The sequence below is a fragment of the Talpa europaea genome (assembly GCF_964194135.1).
Source record: "Talpa europaea genome assembly, chromosome: 8".
In the NCBI taxonomy this organism is placed as follows: Eukaryota; Metazoa; Chordata; class Mammalia; order Eulipotyphla; family Talpidae; genus Talpa; species Talpa europaea.
In genome coordinates, this window is record NC_140075.1 from 29,149,489 (window position 1) to 29,170,444 (window position 20,956).

Consider the following 20,956-nt stretch of genomic DNA (forward strand, 5'->3'; position numbering starts at 1 on the left):
CATTATCAATCAACATCTGCATATTAAAAAATATGAAGACTTCACAAACTTGCATGTCACCTTGCTTGAGGACCATGTTAATCTTATTTGGTTCATTCCAATTTTAGTATATGTACTGCCGAAGCAAGCATAGGCAGAGATCTTTAATATGGGGGATAACTATTTAGAAAATAGAGACAATGTTCTAGTTAGAGAGAGGAATAAAGTGCTAGTATGTGCAGATCACATATTCCAACATGTCTAAAACTAGTTCTTCCAGGGATCCCCATGGCCAAGGACAAGGAGAGGATATGTCTTGGAAATAATCAAATTCCCCTCATATAGTCTAAGGAGACCTCGAGCAGCATTTCTAAATCTTGCCTCCCTGCCTGTATCATTTGGGGTGATATAAAAAAACCCTGACACTCAGGCAATACCAGTGACCAGTTGATTCAGATTCTCTGAAGATAGAACTATTTATTATTGTGCTTTAAATGTCATTGGATGAGTACAATGTACAGCCAATTTTGAGAACCACTGCCTCAGAGAGTAGAGAAACTGGTGGGTAGCTGAGATGAGATGGTGATTCAGTTTATCTAGGTGACATGATTCTACGGCATGTTGGCTGTGGATCACACTAGAGAAAACTTTGTCAATTGTAGAGGGAGAAAAACTCTAGATAAAGTCCATTTAGAGCATGAAAGGCACTATCTAGTAGTGAATAGTTGTTACAAATCTGCAAATTCTTACCTATTCCCAAGGACAAAAGTGTGAATATTCTTTTGAGAAGAGCCTTGCACTATGTAAGAATGTGGAGCAGGAAATGTGATACAGCACAGCACTGCAATCTCAGACTGTGTCCATTAAGTTGCATCATTCTCCAATACCACCTGCACTCCTGAAGTTTCTGCTGAACAATGGCACATACTGACCGAAATAATAAGGATGTAGAAAGACCCTTATTGATTGCAAAAGAAAATTCGCCTTTAGGGCAAAAAGCAAATGTTTCTAAATAATTACATTTGTGTAAATATGCTTAAAACAGCCAGTAGGACGAAGAAAGATTTTTCCAAGGTTGACCCAAAATGTCTCTTAAATTGTGCTTTTGCAGTTGATATTAGTGTAAGATATTTACAGACTTCTATAAATCCATAGATTTGAAGAACAGCATTATTTTTTTTAACTAACTGAAAAGAACATGTGTTGTATTGTATTTTTAATTTTAAAACATAGTAAAGATGTTGTTTTGGGATGATGATCTACCTACCTGAAGGGCAGTAGTCTTCATGAATATATTCATGGACTGGCAAATATTTGATACATTGTTCAAGCTATATTGTAGAAAATTATCTCAAGTATTCAGGGGGGTGGGTATCAGACTTTTTAGAAATGGCATGCCAACTCTTTCAGTGTCTTCTTCATCACCAGAGAAAAGATAGTCCAGGAAGGCAAAATGAAATTTTCTCAGAAGTTCATGGTATTTTATAGCAGCACATTTCCACACACAAAAATACTGAGATGAGTATTGTGTACCTTCAATATGATCCCCTTTTATAATGCAAAGTCTATCTCTAATTTATTGGGCTGCGGCTCACAGATACATCATTAGAATAGAGCAACTGTTCACTGCCCATCTCTGTAGCTCCCCATCAAAGATGGGGAGCAGTGCCTTTGAACCAGCAGCCCTTCGACCAAGAACCCTGGTGGTTTGGGAATGAAACTTGGAAGCTGTGGGTGGTTGAGCTGAATCTAATTCGTGGAACTGGGATGCCTCAGTATCTGACTTACCGAGCTATTTTATCACTGTGCTTCATAGGCATATCATGAGCAAAGTCACATATCAATTAGATAAGTTACTTTAAAACTGTTTTTTTAATGCAATTTATTTGACAAATATCAAACACTACTTACTTGTCACTCTTGACTTATCTATCACCACTTCCTGGTAGCTGGCTACCTAAATCTGCAACTGTCCTTATTTGTGTGTTCTGTTGATAAGCTAAATCCAGTGGCAAGGTCCTTTGCTTAGTTCACCTTGTCCCTAAGCAAAGTCTTATTCTGCCCATGTCTTGATAGATTCCGTGCCTTTAGGTCTTCCCTCATCTCAACAGTTTCTCTGAGTCACTAATTCACCTGGCAGGTATCCATGGGTTTCAACCTTCATTGTCTGAGCCTCTCTGAATTCTAATGGTTTTAGAATTACACTAGCTGCTCCTGTCACCTCCTGATCATTCTAGTTTCTCTACCCAAAGTCCTCTGTGTCCTTCTCTGTATCTTAAACAAAGATTTTTTCCTTTTCTTTACTTTTTAAGATTCCAAGAAGAAGCCCATAACACTTGATAAATATAAATGAGTTTTTATTGGAAAGTCCTTTGGACTAGCATATGATATCCAGTGGTTTCATCAGGGGTGAGGAACTACAATGAAAAGGAGTAGCTATCTTTTCTCTCTGGAGATCTCCCAACCTCCTTACTTACTCTCGGATTTCTGCTGTTTCTTTATTATCTCCCTGCAAAATGGCGAAGACAGTCACACCATAGCCCCCTAGATTTCATCTACTCAGTTCAAACCCCCGAGTGTAGGACCTAGGAAACCAAATTTAAAACAGCCAGACTTCAGTGAGCTCGTCACTCTTGGTTCAATAAGCTATGGCCTAATCAGGTAGGAAATTGTGATTTCTGGGGGAACTCTTCTGGGTAGAAGAGGAACTGTTTTCAAAGCAGAGATATGTATTGTGTTACCAAAGCCCCTTTATTCTCTGTAAATGTCCTTGACTCTGCCAGAATTTAGGTTTTTAATCCAGATCTTTTTAATAGATGCATTTTTTTCCTAGGATGATGTTTCACAAACATTTTCAAAGCAAAGAAACTCTATTCTTTTTTTTAACAAAATATACCAAAGACATAAACAGGGAGAAAAAAACCACAATTGCTCTGCTTGAACAGAGGAAGGGAGGGAGCAGATCCACCTCATTATATTTTACTTCATGATGCCCCTGATGCCACTTCATCCGCTAGGGAAGCCACCACACTTTATCTACAACCTAAGATAATCACTTCCATTACCATAAAAAATGTTATACTTTATTTTCTGGATGTATCAACTTTAGACAGTATCTTTTGACTGCTTACCATAAAAGATAAAGCACTCTAACTCAATCCTACTTTTCCTCTTTCCCTTCCTAGTTTGGAGAATTAACTTATTTTAGTCTTTTTCTTCATTACTATTAGCTATATATTATATATACTATATTATTATTAGATATTATTATTAGAATTATTATTAGAATTTTATTATTTATTATTAGAATTTTATAGAATTATTAGAATATATTATTATTAGAATTTTAAGCATACATAAAGAGCATTTTGCCTTTTTGGTTTAGATAACATCTTATCTCTCTACCAACTGAAATAACTTCCTTGCTTTGCCTTTCACTCCTCTTCCATTCAAATGCATGTGTGTTTTGTTTTGTTTTAATTTGTTTGTTTAACAATCCACCCTCTTACACTATATCCCTATTCTCTCACTGGTCTAGGGATGCAAAGTCTAATTCACAGCTTAAGCTCCTGTGAGGCAATGAGAAACGTGATTTATATTTTTCAAATGGTACCACTCATGAGAGAAAAAGCAGACAGATAATGGTGTGGGGGTGGAAGTGATAGAAACCAAGAAGTTGTAATCTGCATTTGAAACACACTGGCAAGAGGGAGAAGAATCGACCCTGAAATTTCATACTCCACTTTCCTTCACCATTGCCTCAATTTTTGTTATTCTACAAAATAGATCAGACATTGCCACACTCAATCACTGCTAGGTCCATTTTCGAGTAGAGGCAGCTAGTTGTCTAGCTTGGCTTGGCCAGGGACATCCCATGCCATAACCACAGTCAGAAACTGTCTGTAAGATGCTGATATTATTTTTCTTGTTGACAAATCAAACCATCGCTCAGTTTCTTCCTCATGCTGTCTACTGCATTCCAGTTCTCCTATGAGACAAATGAAGATACTTTTTCAATCGACCTTCTCCATCGATGTTACTGCCCTCTGTAAATGATTTTCTTAGTCATTCACTGGCTCTCTCGGGCTCACTTTAGTTTCCATGTAATTGGCCAGTAATTCAACACTTATGTTGGAGAAGGTGCTGAAAAAGTGATATGAAATGAAAACTTTCATTAGCACTAAATTGGGGATGGTTTTTAGAAGTGGTGATAAAGCATAAAGAATACACAGGCAGAACAGATTATCCTGACCATGTTAGGAATATGAAGAGGCCACTGGGAGACTCTGTGGAGTAACCTTCTCTAGAGATTTTTTTTCCTTCTACATTGGCTGTTGTAAGTTGGCTATGGGTTTAGGGCGGTTCATTCTCTGAACAGGAGGGAAAGATTTTATGAGTTTTCCAAGTTCCATCTAGTCGAGGTATATTAATCATCAAATCTTTCATTTATTTTGAGTACTTATTGGAATTTAGGAACTTTTTTAAGTGTGTGGTCTTATTTGATCTTCCAAAAAATACCGTGAAGTAAAGTAGGCAAATATTATGTGCTCTCCTTATTTTATATTTGCAAAAAGTCACATGGCAAAGACAAGGCAGAAGACTCTTTACCAAACCACATGGCCTTTTCCACTATCTGCCCAGAAATTCACCAGCAGGCCCTAGGCATAAAAATGTTTGATCAGTAGTTTACCAAACAGGGTCCATAAACACCAGGCAATTTTATATTGTCCCACACTCTCCCTATAAAGGTTAACTAGTGGGGAACATTCTTCCTTTGACTTGTATAAAAGTCGTACGTTACTTCCGGTCACTCCGGTAATGAAAAATCTACCTGTCCTTTCAAGATACAAACACAGTATTAAATTCATAATTAAGATTACTTAATTGTATGCAATAATCAAAACTTCAAACCAGATTTAGAAGTAAAACTTCTCCCTTCTCTTCTCCTGTAAGACTTTTGATAAGTAGGAGGTCAGCAAAGAACTTGGGATAGGGGTTGGGGGTCCTTCTTTGGGCCTTCCCTTCACCATTTTGCTAATCTAGTTGTGATCCTTTTGTTCCAAAGGTCAAAGAGTGTTGAGAGGAGAAAGGTGGGTGTGGACAGGAGAACTCTCACCTAATTAGTACTATCATAAAACTGTCCTAGGCTCTCTGGTGAATAACACTGATTCCTCTGAGGTATTTTGTGGATTCTTAGAAAGAGCCCCACCACTGGGAACTTGTCTTTTGAGATTTTCTTGCTATGACTCATGTACACTCCTCTAGTTCATCCATCTAAAACAAACAAGCCTGTCTGAAGCCTTTTAGATTTCTCAAACAAGAGGAAAACACTGGTCTGCTTTGTATCTCATTTCATATCATGTTCAATGAGTGCTCCTTATAGTTGCCTGGCACTATACTTAAAATAAGGTGCAGATACCTCATTCTGCCCCCTTGAGGTGAGTGAGAATCCCAGCCCAGTACAAAAATCCTTCTTCAACCCTATTCTTGTAGACCCTCAAAATTGCGAAGAGTTGTAAGAGTCATGTAACTGGCTTTGAGACATAGCCCTTGAAACTTTGCATTTGGTCTGGAACCTCTCCAGGAAATGTGACTATTAATTTTAGGTATTTTAGAATTTTCAAATGTTGCATCTTATTAAATCAAGTAAGTATTAAACATGACCTCTACTCTTATAAGAGTTTACTTTTTAACTGGGAAGGCAACCAATATATGATACTACATGAGGACAGAAAGAGTACTCACCACGAGTGCTGTAGATATGCAGTAAATGGAGATTGATCATGGTCTAGAATATGACATTCTTCCTTATTTTAAAAGAGGTAAAAAACTAAAACAAAGCAGGTAATCCAAGAAGGAGAACTACCATGAAGAAAACAAATGTATGTAATGAAAATGATCATATTTTAACTAATTCCTTCTGTCACTAGGAACTGAACTCAGATCATCATCATGACAACACTATCACTTGATTAATGCAATAACCTCTTCTGAGTTTAATATTCCTCCTCCCTCTACCTTTTCCCTGTCCATTCTCATTATTTGGATACTTTCCTACTGATCGATCTTTTGTTGTTCTCCTATCCAGTCATGTCAGAAATTTCCCCAAATCCCTGTGATATTTCTCCTCTTTTACATGTACTATTCTCCCCATCTGACTTGCCCCCTCCCACCTTATCTTTGCCTGGTAGGTTTGAAGATTAATCTGCATTCTATACTCAGTCTCAGCTCTTCCTAATATGCCCTCCTTTGTATTGCAAAGGCTAGAGAAATAAAGATCACATTCGCCAAACTCCCTTACAGTTATGTATTTCTAAATAACTCAAATTGTAAAAGAAATCACAAAGGAAATTAGAAGATATTTTTCATTGATAATAAAGATTTGACATATCAATACTTGTGATACGCAACTAGAGCAAGACTCAGAGGAAAGAACATAATATTTTTTTGTTACCTTTTTTTTTTTAAAGATTTATTTATTTATTTATACAAGCACTGGGTGCAGTCAGAGGCGCGGGAGGGTGAGAGAATTCACCAGAGCCAGAGCGGGGAGCAGAGCTGGCAGAAGGACCGAAGTACACTGCTGAGGGGAGCAGCGGGCGACAGGAGAGGTCTGCGCACCATGTGGGACCCTCCTCTGGTGGCCGGGGAGCAGCCGGGGATCGAGCTGGCGCTGCAGAGGCTGTGGGCAGCTTCGCAGCCCAGCGCTAAACCGCTGCGCCACCGGGGAGGCCCAAGAGCATAATTTTATAATGCACCTATTAGGATGGAAGGAAGGAAGGAGGTTAAAAATCAACTTCCATATCAAGAAACTAGACTGGGGGGAAAAAAACCCATAAAATAAAACCCAAAGGAACTAAGAGTAAAATTCAGTAAAATGGAAAACAAACACGCATGAGAGAAAATTAACAAAAGCTAAAGGCAATTCTTGGAAAACAAATGAAAAAATTGATAAACTCCAAGAAAGACTAATCAAGAAAAAAAAGAAAGAAAACACAACTTGCTTATGTGATAACAACATTGCTTAATTGCAAATTCCACAAACATTAAGAAGATAATAAGCAGTTAAGGAGGTAAAAACAATCTTAGGCAAACTCTTTCTGGTAACGGAAAAAGAATTACTGCTCAACTTATTTTGTAAGAACAGCATACCTTTATACCAAACTTAACATCAAGATAACAAGGAAGGAAAATTAAAGAACAGTATCTCTCCTGGACATAATGCAAATATCCTAAACAAAACATTAACATATTGAATCCATGAATACATAATAAAGATAATCACATCTCAATCAAATAGCTCTACTAAGTGCAATATTGGCAAATACTTGAAAATCAATAATAATACAAAGTAAGAAACTCCATATTATTACTTTAACAGAAAAATTATGTAGCACTAGGCTTTAAAAATTAATTGAGGGCCTCCCTGGTGGCGCAGGTGGTTGAGCGCAGCACTGTGAAGCTGTCCGCAGCCTCTGCAGCACGAGTTCAATCCCCGCTGGCCTCGGAGCAACCCACATGGCGAGCAGACCTCTCCAGTCTCGCCCACTGCTCCCCTCAGCAGTGTATTTTGTCAGTCTGCCTGTTCTGTTCCCCCCTCTGTCTCTGGTGAATCCCCTCCCCCCCACACACACCCAACTGTTCTATGCATAAAGAAATAAATCTTTAAAAATAAAAAAATAAAAACGACATGGCAGAATGGGACTTCGAGGCAGAAATTAAGTTGCATTATAAAAAGGGAAGAGAGATGAGTTGTTAGCTGAGTTTTTGGACCTAACACTACTGGACCAGGTTTGTAGGTAGAGCCACAGTACAAAGCTGGAGGCATGATGCACAGACGCTGTGATTTGGGCAGAACCCCAGGATGTCCACTTTCACTGCCCTAAGAGAGAGGCCACGGTGGGAGATTGAATACAAGCAAAATCTCCTCCAATGGCTCTATTTTTCAAGTAAAATTTGGGACCAAGTCACTAAAAGGAAGAACAGAAAAGCTTTGAAACAGTAATCCTGAGGAGTTGTATGAAAAGGCAAACTGATATGTACAGAGGTGGGCAGCAAGGAGCAACCAATGGTCTTTCAAGAGTATAGAGTCTCATAATAATGGCAAGCAGCATATTCATAGGGTCTGCTTGAAAGGCCAGAAATATAAATAAAGCCAGAAATATAATTTTGTACTGTATCACAGGGGCACTGAATGCTGGGTTAAAAATTCAAATCTGGGGCCTCCCTGGTGGCTCAAGGGGTTGAGACGCAACCTATGAAGCTGTCTGCAGCCACTGCAGCACAAGTTCGAACCCCGGCCAGGGAGCAACCCACATGGCGCAGCAAACCTCTCCTGTCTCACTCGCTGTTCCCCACAGCAGTGTATTTCAGTCACTCTGCCTGTTCTGTTCCCAACTCTGTCTCTGGTGAATCCTCTCACCCCCCGCACCTCTGGCCTGTACCCCAGTTCTTGTATGAATAAATAAATCAATCTTTAAAAAAAATTCAAATCTATCCAATCGCCAAAGGGATGGTGCATTTCCGCATAAACATATACATTGTATGTATTGATATTCTGTCTTGTTCAACAAAGGATAGAGGTTGCTTCCAGGGTATACATAGGAAGACTAAAATAAAACACCAGAAGCAGAGAAAATATATAAATATATAGATGAGAACGAATTCATAAGCAGGATGCTTTAGGCAACAAGAATCTGTTTCTCCAGCCAACGGTCAGTCACCTGTGCAAAGGATCAGGGAATGTCCATGGTTGGAGTGTTCTGTGGGAACAGTGCAAGAACAAAAAGGTAAGTGCGAAAGTAAAGCCATTAGCTGCTTATGCCAGTGAGCTTTGTCAGATGAGTGCAATCATGATAAGAAGAGCTGAGGAGCGTGGACTATAATTAAAACAGAGCACAATGAAGCCAAACAATAAGAAGTGATGCTTAGGGCCTCCCTGGTGGTACAAAAGGTTAAGACGCAACCTATGAAGCTATCCGCAGCCACTGCAGCACAAGTTCGATCCCTGGCCAGGAAGGTGATCCACATGGCGCAGCAGACCTCTCCTGTCTCGCCCGCTGCTCCCCACAGCAGTGTATTTCAGCTTCTCTGTTCTGCTCCCCATTCTGTCTCCGGTGAATCCTCTCATCCCCCACATCTCTGGTTTGTACCCCACAAATAAATAAATCTTTATATAAAAAAAGGATTGCTTAGATGCCAGCTAAGGGGAGACCACTTGAGACCACTGCAGGCTAGTTAGCAATGGCACATGCTGCTTCTCCAGGCTAGGTAATGACAGAATACTGCTGTGCTTTTAGCCATTGAGTCAATAAGTATTTATTGATTGTCAACTATGTAATAGGAGAAGAATTAAGGATAATAATAAGTAAGATAAGGTCCTTGAGGTATTCAATGAGGAACTCAAGGTAAGCACATAATTGCCACGCAAGGTGATTAGCTATAGTGGGGCAGGGCGTGGTGCTGCAGCCCCGCAGCTCAGAAGGCACAAGGCACAAGTGCCTCACCTGGGACATCTGGGAAGGACTGCCAAAATGCCCCCTTGTCCTGATTCTTGAAAGAGATATTGGAATATCAGGGAGGAAAGGTGACTAAGTGGAAATGTGTAAAAGTTTGGGGGAAATGTATAAATGACATTCTGTGTAGGGCCTCCCTGGTAGCCAGGGGTTGAATCTCAGTGCTATCACCGCTATGGCAAGTTTGATCCCAAGCCAGGGAGCTACCCCACATGTGGTGTGGCAGACCTCTCCTGTCTGGCCTGCTGCTCCCCTCAGTAGTGTATTTCCGTAGATGGGCCTGTTCTGCTCCCCACTCTGTCTCTGGTGAATCCTCTCACACACACATACACACACCTCTGGCCCACACCCCAGTTCTTCTATACAAAAAAATAATAAATAAATAGAAATTGAAAAAAAAGACATTTTGTGTGGCCTTGTCAGAGCACTTAGAGGTGAGTGATAGATGAGGCTGAAAAGGGAGGTTGGGGCAGAATGGGAAGGACCCATGAGGAAGTGAAGAGCTGAGGTTTGTATCAGCAAAGTGACAGCGTCAGTGGTTTGGAAAACTACGTGTGGCCACAGCATGGAGACTACCGTGGTGGTGAGATAAGGGGCCAGGAGACCTTTAGGAGTCTAAGGGATGGCTCATTTGAGAACTAAACTGGAGTGAAGTGACCACAGGTATACCAATAAGTGCTATGAAGGCTGGTGGAATTCTCAAGGGTGCAGCAAAACTTCCAGGGATCATAAATAAATATGATCTCTCAAAAGGGCAGCTATAATATGTATCCATAACTTTAAAAATTTTTGTACTCTTTCACCCTTTATTTCCCTCTTTAGAAAGGGAAATAACTTAAGAAAATAATTAGTACTACCAAAAAAGATTATGTTCAAGAATTATGCTCACCAAAATATTTTCTAAAATTTATAAACATCTTGGTCCTCTGTGGTGGCGCAAGGGGTTAGGCACTGCACTGTGAAGCAGTCTGCAGCCTTTGCAGCACCAGTTCGATCACCCAGCCTGCCAGGGAGCAACCCACATGGCGCAGCAGACCTCTCCTGGCTCACCCTCTGCTCCCCTCAGCAGTGTGCTTCGGTCGATCTGCCTGTGCTGTTCCCCGCTCTGTCTCTGGTGAATCATCTCACCTCCTGTATCTTTGGCCTGTACCCCAGCTCTTGTATGCACAAATAAATAAATAAATCTTTAAAAAATAAATAAATATAATTTTTAAAAAATTTATAAACATCTTAACAGTACAATAATTGGTGAATTGTTAAATAAATTATAGTACATTCATTCAACAGATTATTGTATAGACATTAAAAAGTGTGTTTTCAAAGACTGTGTGATGGCATTGGAGAAGCTCAAAATAAAATACTAAGTTAAGAATATAAAATGATATACAGTGATATAAAATTTTAATAAATATGTATAAATTAAAATATTAGATTAAAATTGACCAAAATGTTGTGTTCATCTCCAAGTGGTGAAATGAAAGATGATTTTTATTTTCCTCGCTCTACCTTTCCATATTTTCCAAGTTATATTTGGCGGAAATGTATTGCTTATATAATCAGACAGTTATTTTTAAAAGTAAGTGAATAATGTAAAGCAGATTCACAAGTGTAAAATGAGTTTGAGCTACTAAAAAACACAAGAGGAGAGAAAAATATGTCTGTCTTGCAGCAATCAAAGATGAAGCAAGTCTAGATAACCATATCCTCACTGCCACTGGCATTCCTATTGTCAGAAATTCAGAATTTAATTATATTCTCTTTGATGCTTCACTCTCCAAGAAAAAAGTAATTGAGAGAAGGGGAAAATGTTATTCCAGAGCTCTCATAGGTGCAACCAAGATACAGTAGATGGGTTTCTATGAAAAGACTCATTACATTTAGTGACAACCCTTTTCACTTTTATGTCTTTTGGAAATTTTTCAATGTAATGTCTCCACATTCCAAACTACCAGGAAAAACAAATAATCAGATTTCTGCCTAGGATATTCACTGATTGTTACTTTTCAGAACAATGGCCTGGAAGTGCATGTTACCTATTTAGACACCTGTGACTCCAAAACTGTTCAGTGATGCACAAGTGTCTTTATCTTCAAATTCTGTAGAAAAAGTTAGTATATAATATAGTGGATTTCATTATCTAAAACATTCAATTAATCAAAGAACCAAACCAGTATTAACAGTACTAAATGGTGTTGATTTTACACAAATCCATCATTTCTTAATTTTAGCAGTAGCTGCTTGTTAGATGAGAACAAACTGTTATCCTCGTTTGCAGACATTTTACTCTTCATCAGAATACATACAGCTAAATGTAGCTAGAAGAAAACATTCATGCATGCTGACCAGTCTCCCTTTCAATTCAGGACATTTACAACTATTAAGTTCAAGCATGTCCTTTATGCTACCCAGAAATCATAGCGCATGTCCCCCATCCATTTACGATCCCACTCTCCTAGTCTACAATTCTTTTTTTTTCCCCTACTCTCTCCTCAAACTTCCAACACTGCCTTCCCACATCATTCTCAGCTCTTGACCTCGATTGCAATTTCACTGAGAAAATAGAAATAATCAGAAGAGAACTTCCACAAGTTCCCACCAACACCCTCACTCGCCCACCAGCATCTGGGCCTTATGCGTTGCTTTCTCTCCAGTTACCAGGCTTGAACTGTCTATGTGCCTTTCTAGGACTGACTCTCCACTTGTTCACTAGATCCCAGTTCTCTTAAATATTCAAGAATAATGCTCTGGAAATTGCTCCTCTTTCCCTCTTCTGCATCATCATTTTTTCTCTCTTGACTAGATGACCCCATCAGCACACAAACACTTTATTTTTCTCTTCATGTTACTCTCCAACTATGTTATACAGTAGTCCCCCCTTATCCATGGGGATTATATTTCCAGACACCCAGTGGATACCAGAAACTACAAATAGTAATACTATGTTATTTTTCTTATGCTGTGTGCAGTAAAATAAGGGTGACTTAGAGACAAACACTGTGATCTTGAGTCAGTGACTCTGATAACTGAGCGAGCTACAAAGTGACTAACAGGCTGGTAATGTGCTCAGCGTGGGTAAGCTGGACAAAGGGATGATTCTCTTCCCAGGCAGGATGAAGCTGGATAGTGTAATATTTTATCATGTTACTCAGAACAGCTCATAATTTTAAACTCATGATTTTTTTTTATTTCTGGAACTTTCCAGACATACCATAGTTGACCATGGGTAACTAAAACCTAGGAAAATGAAACCATGGAGAAGGAAGGATGACTGTCCTTCCATTCTTCTTTATAGAAACTCCTGTAAAGAGTGAGCTATATTTATTATCTCTAAACTCTAGTCTATCCTTCTTTCTAGAGCCAGGCTGGAAGAGTAGAAGCACCAAAACAGCTCTCCACAACTGTATCCACATTGCTGATCACATTTGATCCCTTAGTCATGTTCACTCCCTCATTCTAGAAATATTTTATTAACTTGTCTTCCAGCATATCACACTCTTTCCCAGCCTTCTTTGCTCATTTCTCATTTATCAGCATTTTAACGTTGGGTCCTAGAATTCACTCCTTGGTCCTCTTCTCTTTTCATATATATTCACTCTCTTGATGCTCACTTTGATCCTCATGGCTTAAAATTCTTTCCATGTACTGAATCCTCCAGCCCAGACCTCTCCCCACCTCCAGACCTGGCCACCCACAAGCCTACTCAACATCTTCACTTGCATGTGAAATAAGCACCTCTAATTTAATGCTTGCTATCTCCCACAAAAGACTCGCTCCTAGTGCTATCTTCCGTTTAGTTTGCTTAGACTAAGGGGACAAACTTAGCTCTTTTGTCTTAAACCTCTGTCTGTCAGGAACATCCAGCAGTTCTATCTTCAAAATGTGTTCAGAATCTGCTGATTTCTCACTTTCTCTACTGTGTTGTCCCTGATCCAAGCCCTCATTACCTTTCTCCTGCGTTATTTCTAAAACCTCTTGATTGGGCGTCCTTACTCCCCTGTGGTATATTCTCACAGAAGTCGGTGGGACGCATGTCTTTACAATGACTTACAAAGTCATGCACAATCTACCTCACCCAAACCTTACCTCTCTGACCTCACTTCCTGTGATTGTTCCTCTCACTCACTCTGCTCCAGTCACACTCGTTTTCCTGTGGTTTGACCAACACACTAGGCACACTCCCTCTTGAATACCTTCTACTTGATGTCTCTCTGCTGATTCCCAGCTATCTCCATGACTCACTCCCCTGCCTCCTTCAGATCTTTGCACTGGTATCACCTATTTAGCGAGGCCATTCATGACCATCCTTTTTAAAATTGCAACCTGCCCCTCTCCACGAACACACCCTACCCCTTGCCTGCTTTCATGTCTTCTCAGCACATATCACCACATTATATAACTTGTTTATCTGCCTAGGGGTTAGGCTATGTTCATACTGTTTGCTGTAGCCATAGTTGTCAGAAGTAAAACTTGCCTCTGGAGTTCTTGCTTTTGTCTTTAGAACTCCCTAGAGATTCCCTAAATATTGTCTGAGATGCAGTTCTTTCAGTGGTTAAAGGAGATCTATTGATGTGGTGGTGAGGTATGAGAAAAGGGGGAACATTCCATAATCTGATGATTAGTTCTCAGTCCTTGAGTGAGCTGGTGCCCCTGGGCCATGACCTTCACAAATGTTTTCAGTTTTGTTTTGTTTTCCCCTTGGAATAGGTAGGATGTTGGAGTTGGGCATTTTCTTTCCCAACGAAAGGAGTAAAACCCCAGTAGGTTAGGCTGCAGTTAAATAGTTTCTCTTGAGAGCAGACCTTGTTAAGAAAATAGAATGAGGGCCTCCCCTGTGGCACAGCAGTTGAGCACTGGGTTGCGAGGCTGCCCGCAGCCTCTGCAGCACCGGTTCAATCCCCGGCCGCCGGGCGAGGGTCCCACATGGCACACAGACCTCTCCTGCCACTCGCTGCTCCCCCTCAGCAGTGTACTTCGGTCCTTCTGCCTGCTCTGCTCCCTGCTCTGGCTCTGGTGAGTTCTTTCACCTCCCGCTCTTCTGACTGTACCCAGTGCTTGTTTGGATAAGAAATAAATCTTAAAAAAAAAATAGAATGATGCCCGGATCTATTTCAAAATGACCACTTTCTCTCCCCTCCTGGAAACCCAAGAGAAAATTTCCCTTCTTCGCTGTGAGAACCTGATGTTGGCCACCAGTGGTAAAATATAAAACTGTGGGGGTTCTCCCCTAAGACTGGGCCCCTCTAGAGTTTTTATTCCTGAGATTTGTCCACACTGAGCCTCTAGCAACTAGTCAATAAAAGATAAGGTTTTTTAAGCCTGACACTGATTTCCAAGGAATTTCTGCTCCTTACCCTTCTGCAGATGTAAACTGTGATTCTTCTTATCTGCCTGTTTGTCTCTCCAATTTGGGGGCAGTAGTTTACCCTGTTGGATAAACTGTTCTGATGGATCTAAGAAGAGTTGTTAATTTTCTGTCTATTAAGTTTTTTCTTTGTTTTTTTTTTTTAAAGATTTGTTTATTTATGCATACAAGAAGTGGGGTATAGGCCAGAGGTGTGTGGTGGGGGAGATGAGAGGATTCACCAGAGACAGAGTGGGGAGCAGAAGAGGCAGATTGACTGAAATACACTGCTGAGGGGAGCAACAGATTAGACAGGAGAGGTCTGCTGCACCATATGGGTAGCTCCCTGGCCAGGGAGCAAACTCATGTTGCAGTGGCTATGGATAGCTTCATAGGTTGCGTCTTAACCCCTTGAGCCAGCAAGGAGGCCCAAGCTTTTTTCTTATTGTATGGCAACAAGCTCCTTACTACCACGAACCAGAATCCCACATTTTTTTTCACTTATTCGCTAATTTTTGCTGGCTGCTCTTACTTGCAAGAATGTAAGTTCTACAAAGTTAGGAATTCCTGCCCGTTTTGCTTACACAGTATCCCCAGTGCTTCTGTTAACATGCAACTGAGGGGCACCCTGGTACTCAAACAGTGCATGCTCTTAGAGGGGCAAAGGAAGCAGACTCTTCCTGTGAAAGATCTTAAATAGAATTAGTGTGCATAGAGAGAGAAGAAAGTATATTTCTAATAATAGTTTCCCAATAAACTTCCCCAAATTACCCATTCCCTCATGGGCAAGTATCCATCCAAACAGGCGAGGCCCAAAATAGGGCTGTGATGAGGCCCAAAACCTTGCCACAAGTGTAAGATACCTCCTAGCGGGGCACCAAAAGAAAGGAGATAGGCAGGTCCCGTAGAGCTGGGAGAAAGAAAATGCAATCGCGTAACCTACAATGAAGTCAAGATAACAGCTACCGTTGTCTCTGCCAAAGGTCAGGGACATGTGCCAAAGGTCAGCCTCCCCATGTGTCCCTTCCAAATATCTCTATGTGTCTCTCATGTCTCCTACATCCCTCCTCCAAGTCTCCTTCCCAGCAATACCAGGGTGCAGTCCAGCCACATAAGCCAGAGAGCCCAAACCCATAGCGTGTGTTCAGTTTTAAGTCAATGTGTCAGCTTAACTCCACCCCTACTGCCCAGTGACTCTTCCCATTCAGAAAATCAGATTCATAGCATGCTGGGAGATGTGGTGTACCGTGCCTGACATCTCTTCAGCTTGGACGCCAAGATGGTGTCCATTAAAACATCAGAGAGTAGAGTTTCAATGGCTCAGAGTTTGCTCCTTATTCCCACAACAGTGTCTAACGTATGGCAGGTGCTCAAATAATAGTTCTTTGAAGAACTTGAGTAAAAGAATGAACTATTTCCCAGTAACCTCTAGCAAAGAAATTTCTTAGTTGGGATTATTGAGCAAGGTTGTTGGCATAGACTGTGCCTCTGCCTGGAAAGCTTTATCCTATCCTCCACTTTTAACTTCCCTATGTTCAGGTGTCAGCTTAAACAGTTGGGATCATAAGCACTCATAGCCCTAATATTCCTTTTCATACTTACTGTAATTAAATATAATTTCTGTCTATCACAGGACGTTCTTTAAATGGAGGAACTGTATGTCCTGTTCAGGTACCTATTGCCTTACAGACTACTGGACACATATTAGATGCTCAGTAAATATTTCTTGTATGAATCAAGGCAACAGTTATCTTTGTCTTGGCAAGACAACTGCATTATTTCTTTGCAACAAAATTTCCCAACACTTAGTAGTGTGAAAACAACAATAATCATATATTACCTTTCACAGTTTCCAAGGATCAGAAATTTGGGAGTGGCTTTGCTGGTGGTTTGACTGGGAGGTTGAGGGGGTGGTATCTCAGGAGGTTATAGTCAGGGATTCAGCCATAACATTAGCACTGTTGATCTCTCCTAGAACTTTGACTGGAGGACTCAGTTCCTCTCCTCCAGGCCTCTTTTGCGGCAGTTTGTGTATGTTCACAACATGGCAGCTAACTTTCTTCAGAGTGGGCAACCCAAGAAACATCAAATGGAAAGGGTAATATCTTTTATGATCTAGTCTCAGAAGTCACAGTCATATTTCTGTCACATTATGTTTGTTAAAAGAAAGTCCCCTGTGCCTGGCTCACATTTAAGTGGCAGGGAATTAGACTCTACGTTTGAAAGGAATTGTGTCAAAGAATCTGTGCACATATTTTAAAACCACCACAATAACCAAGTAACAAATTAATGGACAAGAGGGTAGGGAAGAATTTCATATAGTGACTCAAAATCAATTTTCCTAGTTTTAGAATGGAGGAGGAAAAATAATTGTGCAGTAGTTTAAGAGCAATGTAATGAAGAATCAAACTGGAGATTAATATCTGCAGACATTACTTCTTTAATATCAGTATGGATGCAGAGGTGTAATGTTTATAAATACCTCTCTACGGGGCCTCCCCTGGTGGCACAGCGGTTGAGCGCTGGGCTACGAGGCTGCCCACAGCCTCTGCAGTGCTGGTTCGATTCCCGGCTGCCAGCAAGGGTCCCACCAAAAAAAAAAAAACCTCTCTACCACAGAATATCCTGTGGTGAAATTACTGAAACCTAGGTCAGAGATCAACAGCCAGCACAGTCCTGCAAAAAGTATCATGAGTGGATAAGGTAGTGAACCAAACAGTTGCAAAATAACAGCACCTTCCATCCTCACAAAGATTACAATACCCTTGTAAATAATCTGAAAAAGAAAATCTTCATTCTATCCACACAATGTTGGGATTGGGAGTGGAGGGCAGAGAATGCACAGAATTACTTTCTTTGTCTATTTATCATCAGCCAAACATCTGATCCTAGGATTGGAAAATTGAGCTGATAAAGCACAAGGTTAGAACTTGAAAAAGACATAAATTACATAATGTATTTTAATAGTACCACTATTATATAGTTTGCCAAGCAGAACTTCAGCAGAAATCAAGATCCCTAAACCACTTCTTGTGGAGAAAGAATTAGTTTCAGTGTCTTGGCTCAGATCTATCAGCCTGCTAAAATTATGCTCTAGTTTTATTTTTTTATTTTTTTAAAGATTTATTTATTTGTACAAGCACTGGGTACAGTCAGATGCACGGGAGGGTGAGAGAATTCATCAGAGCCAGAGCGGGGAACAGAACAGGCAGACTGACAAAATACAATGCTGAGGGGAGCAGCGGGTGGCAGGAGAGGTCTGCGCACCATGTGGGACCCTCACCTGGTGGCTGGAGATCGAACAGGCGCTGCAGAGGCTGCGGGCAGTTTCGCAACCCAGGGCTCAGCTGCTGCACCACCTGGGAGGCCCTATTCTCTAGTTTTAATTGACTGCTGCTGTCTCCTTCTCTTCCTTGGCCATTTTGAGCACGGAAGAATGGTTTGTAGATCATGTAAATAATAAATAACCCATACCCATATAAAGCACTACACATGAGAACTGGTGGTAATTCAGAAGCTGAAAAGTCTGTTTCAAAAAATACATTTGTGTCCATTATGTTTGCCCTGATAGCTATTTCTTTTTCATCTGCATTTCTAGTGGAAGATTTTCGTGAAAATAACTTTTTCAAGTAATACAAACACTCCATCAGGTATTCAAATATTGTTATTTTAACTTATTATAGCACCTTCCATCCTTGTTAATTTAATCGCTGTTAATGGGTAACTTTGTAAAATACTCTCCACTTCCACTTTTGTGTGTGTGTGTCTTTTCTTCCCACATTTTAAGCTAAAATTTTAACTTTGCCTGATGATTCCGGATTATCTTTATGTTTATTAAAGATTGTTCTATATTTTACAAGGCATCATAACACAACAGAAAGAAAGTTAGATTAAGGATCGCAATAACATCACCAGTTTCTTCAACCTCCCTAACAGAGTTTTCTTGTCTGTAAAATAGGAAAAATATAGTCCTAGATTTTTCATTATTTATAATAAATCTTTTTTTTAATAGAGGCATGTTTATTTATTTATTTGTTTGTTTGTTTGTTTTTGTTTATACATGCACTGGGTACAGTCAGAAGCGCGGGAGGGTGAGAGAATTCACCAGAGCCAGAGCGGGGAGCAGAGCAGGCAGAAGGACTGAAGTACACTGCTGAGGGGAGCAGCAGGCGGCAGGAGAGGTCTGTGCGCCATGTGGGACCCTCCTCCGGTGACCGGGGAGCAGCCGGGGATCGAACCGGCGCCGCAGAGGTCGCCTGCAGCTTCGCAACCCAGCGCTCAACCACTGCGCCACCGGGGAGGCCCTATTTAGAATAAATCTTAACCCATACAACATATCATTTCACGTTTGCTCACATATGGCAGCTAACTATCCCCCGAGTGGGCAATCCAAGGTAGATCAAATGGAAATGGTAATACATTTTATAATCTAGCCTCAGAAGTCACAAACTATGATTTCTGTCACATTATGTTTGCTAAAAGGAAGTTTGTTAAAAGGAATTATAGAACAAATTATACAGCTTATTATCAATGAACTGTTGAACAGAAGACTATAGATACTAAAACAAAAAGTCATTTGAGTGCGGGTGGTGTTATGCAGCTACGATTTTGATGTCTTTGCATTCATTGTATATGACTCATGACTTCCCAAAGTAGTTGAGATTATGTTTAAAGTCACAGTAGAGTCTGAGTAAATGGGTCCTCTTCTACGAAAAGAAAAAAACATGTTTACTTTTAATTACGTGGTTTTTCTAATCCCCATTTTTGGTATATGGAGTTCTCTTTTTGCTTATCTTTTCCTTCTCTGCTCTATATGGCTATTTGAGTTTGTCAGATGAGGAACCTCTAAATAACTGAAGTTTTAGAATCTGTGTATCCTTCCTTAGCATGAAAGCAAATGCCAGGAATACTTTCCTTAATATAATATTTCCCATGTTGATTGTCTATGAAAATAGATATGGGCATATAAAAATATGGCCAACACTGCCCAACATAGTGTGGTTGGCATAGTCACTGACCATGACCTTCATGGCTAAGTTTCCCATGCATTTGAGGAAAGTCCTACATTGGTACATTTCTAATATTATCATCAGACTTTACTATACTGGTCTCTAAAAAAGTGCATTTTGTCCAGTCACATTGTTAAACAGAGTGGATGGAATTTGGAGCATTATCCCTCCAGAGCTATTGCATAAAGCAGTGTCTCACTTCCCCAGAGAAAACTTTTACCCTAACTTCACAATTTCATTACAGAACAAAAAGAACAATTTATCTGTGGAGGTTATAGACTCCAAATTTTTGAAAATGTTCTGAAATTCATTTCAGGACAATATCTAGCATGATAGTTTCAAAAGACTGGACTGTGGCCCAGGGCATCAGAACCAGCTCACAAAATTGTTTCTGGTTCTTATCTCGCACTGTTGAAGCCAACTCTCTTGAAGAAGCTGTAGGGGTATTTGTGAATTCAACAAAACATCCAAGTGGCCCTCATGAGCTGATCATATTTGAGAATCACTGGTCAAAAGTGAATGATTCGAGAATACCCACCACTCTGCTTTACCTCACAGTTGATAGAATGTTCCACGGAGAGGCACAAGATTCTGCCATTCTCCCATGCCAATAAATAACTATCAAAAGCTAGTAAAGTACTTTTCATTCCTTCAGCAGTTATTTACTAAGCTCTGACCATATGCATTGTGATGGGTGCCAGCTTTATAACAATGGAAAAAGCAGATTTGGTCTTTCCCATCACTAAATGTAAAATCCCATGATAGGAAGAGGGGGGGTACTATGCTAGACAAATAATCACTCAACAGTCTATTATGGGTACTTAAAAGAAAACAATAGTGATAGGGGCTTGGGAGAGGGAAGGGAACAATACCTGGTAGAGGAATCTGCACGTACACACAGCACAGGCTACCTGCAAACACTGTGTGATTAATCATCTGTTCTCTTTGAACTGAAACTCTTGTTTTGCACTGAAAATTCTGCCCCAGTGACACCACTACACATTGACGCCATCAGGCAAACAGGATTTTCCCCCAGGCCCTGGAAAACAGCATCTATCTAAGTCCAAGATGACCAAGGAAGCGACAACAAATTCTGGGCACGTAAAGAAGAC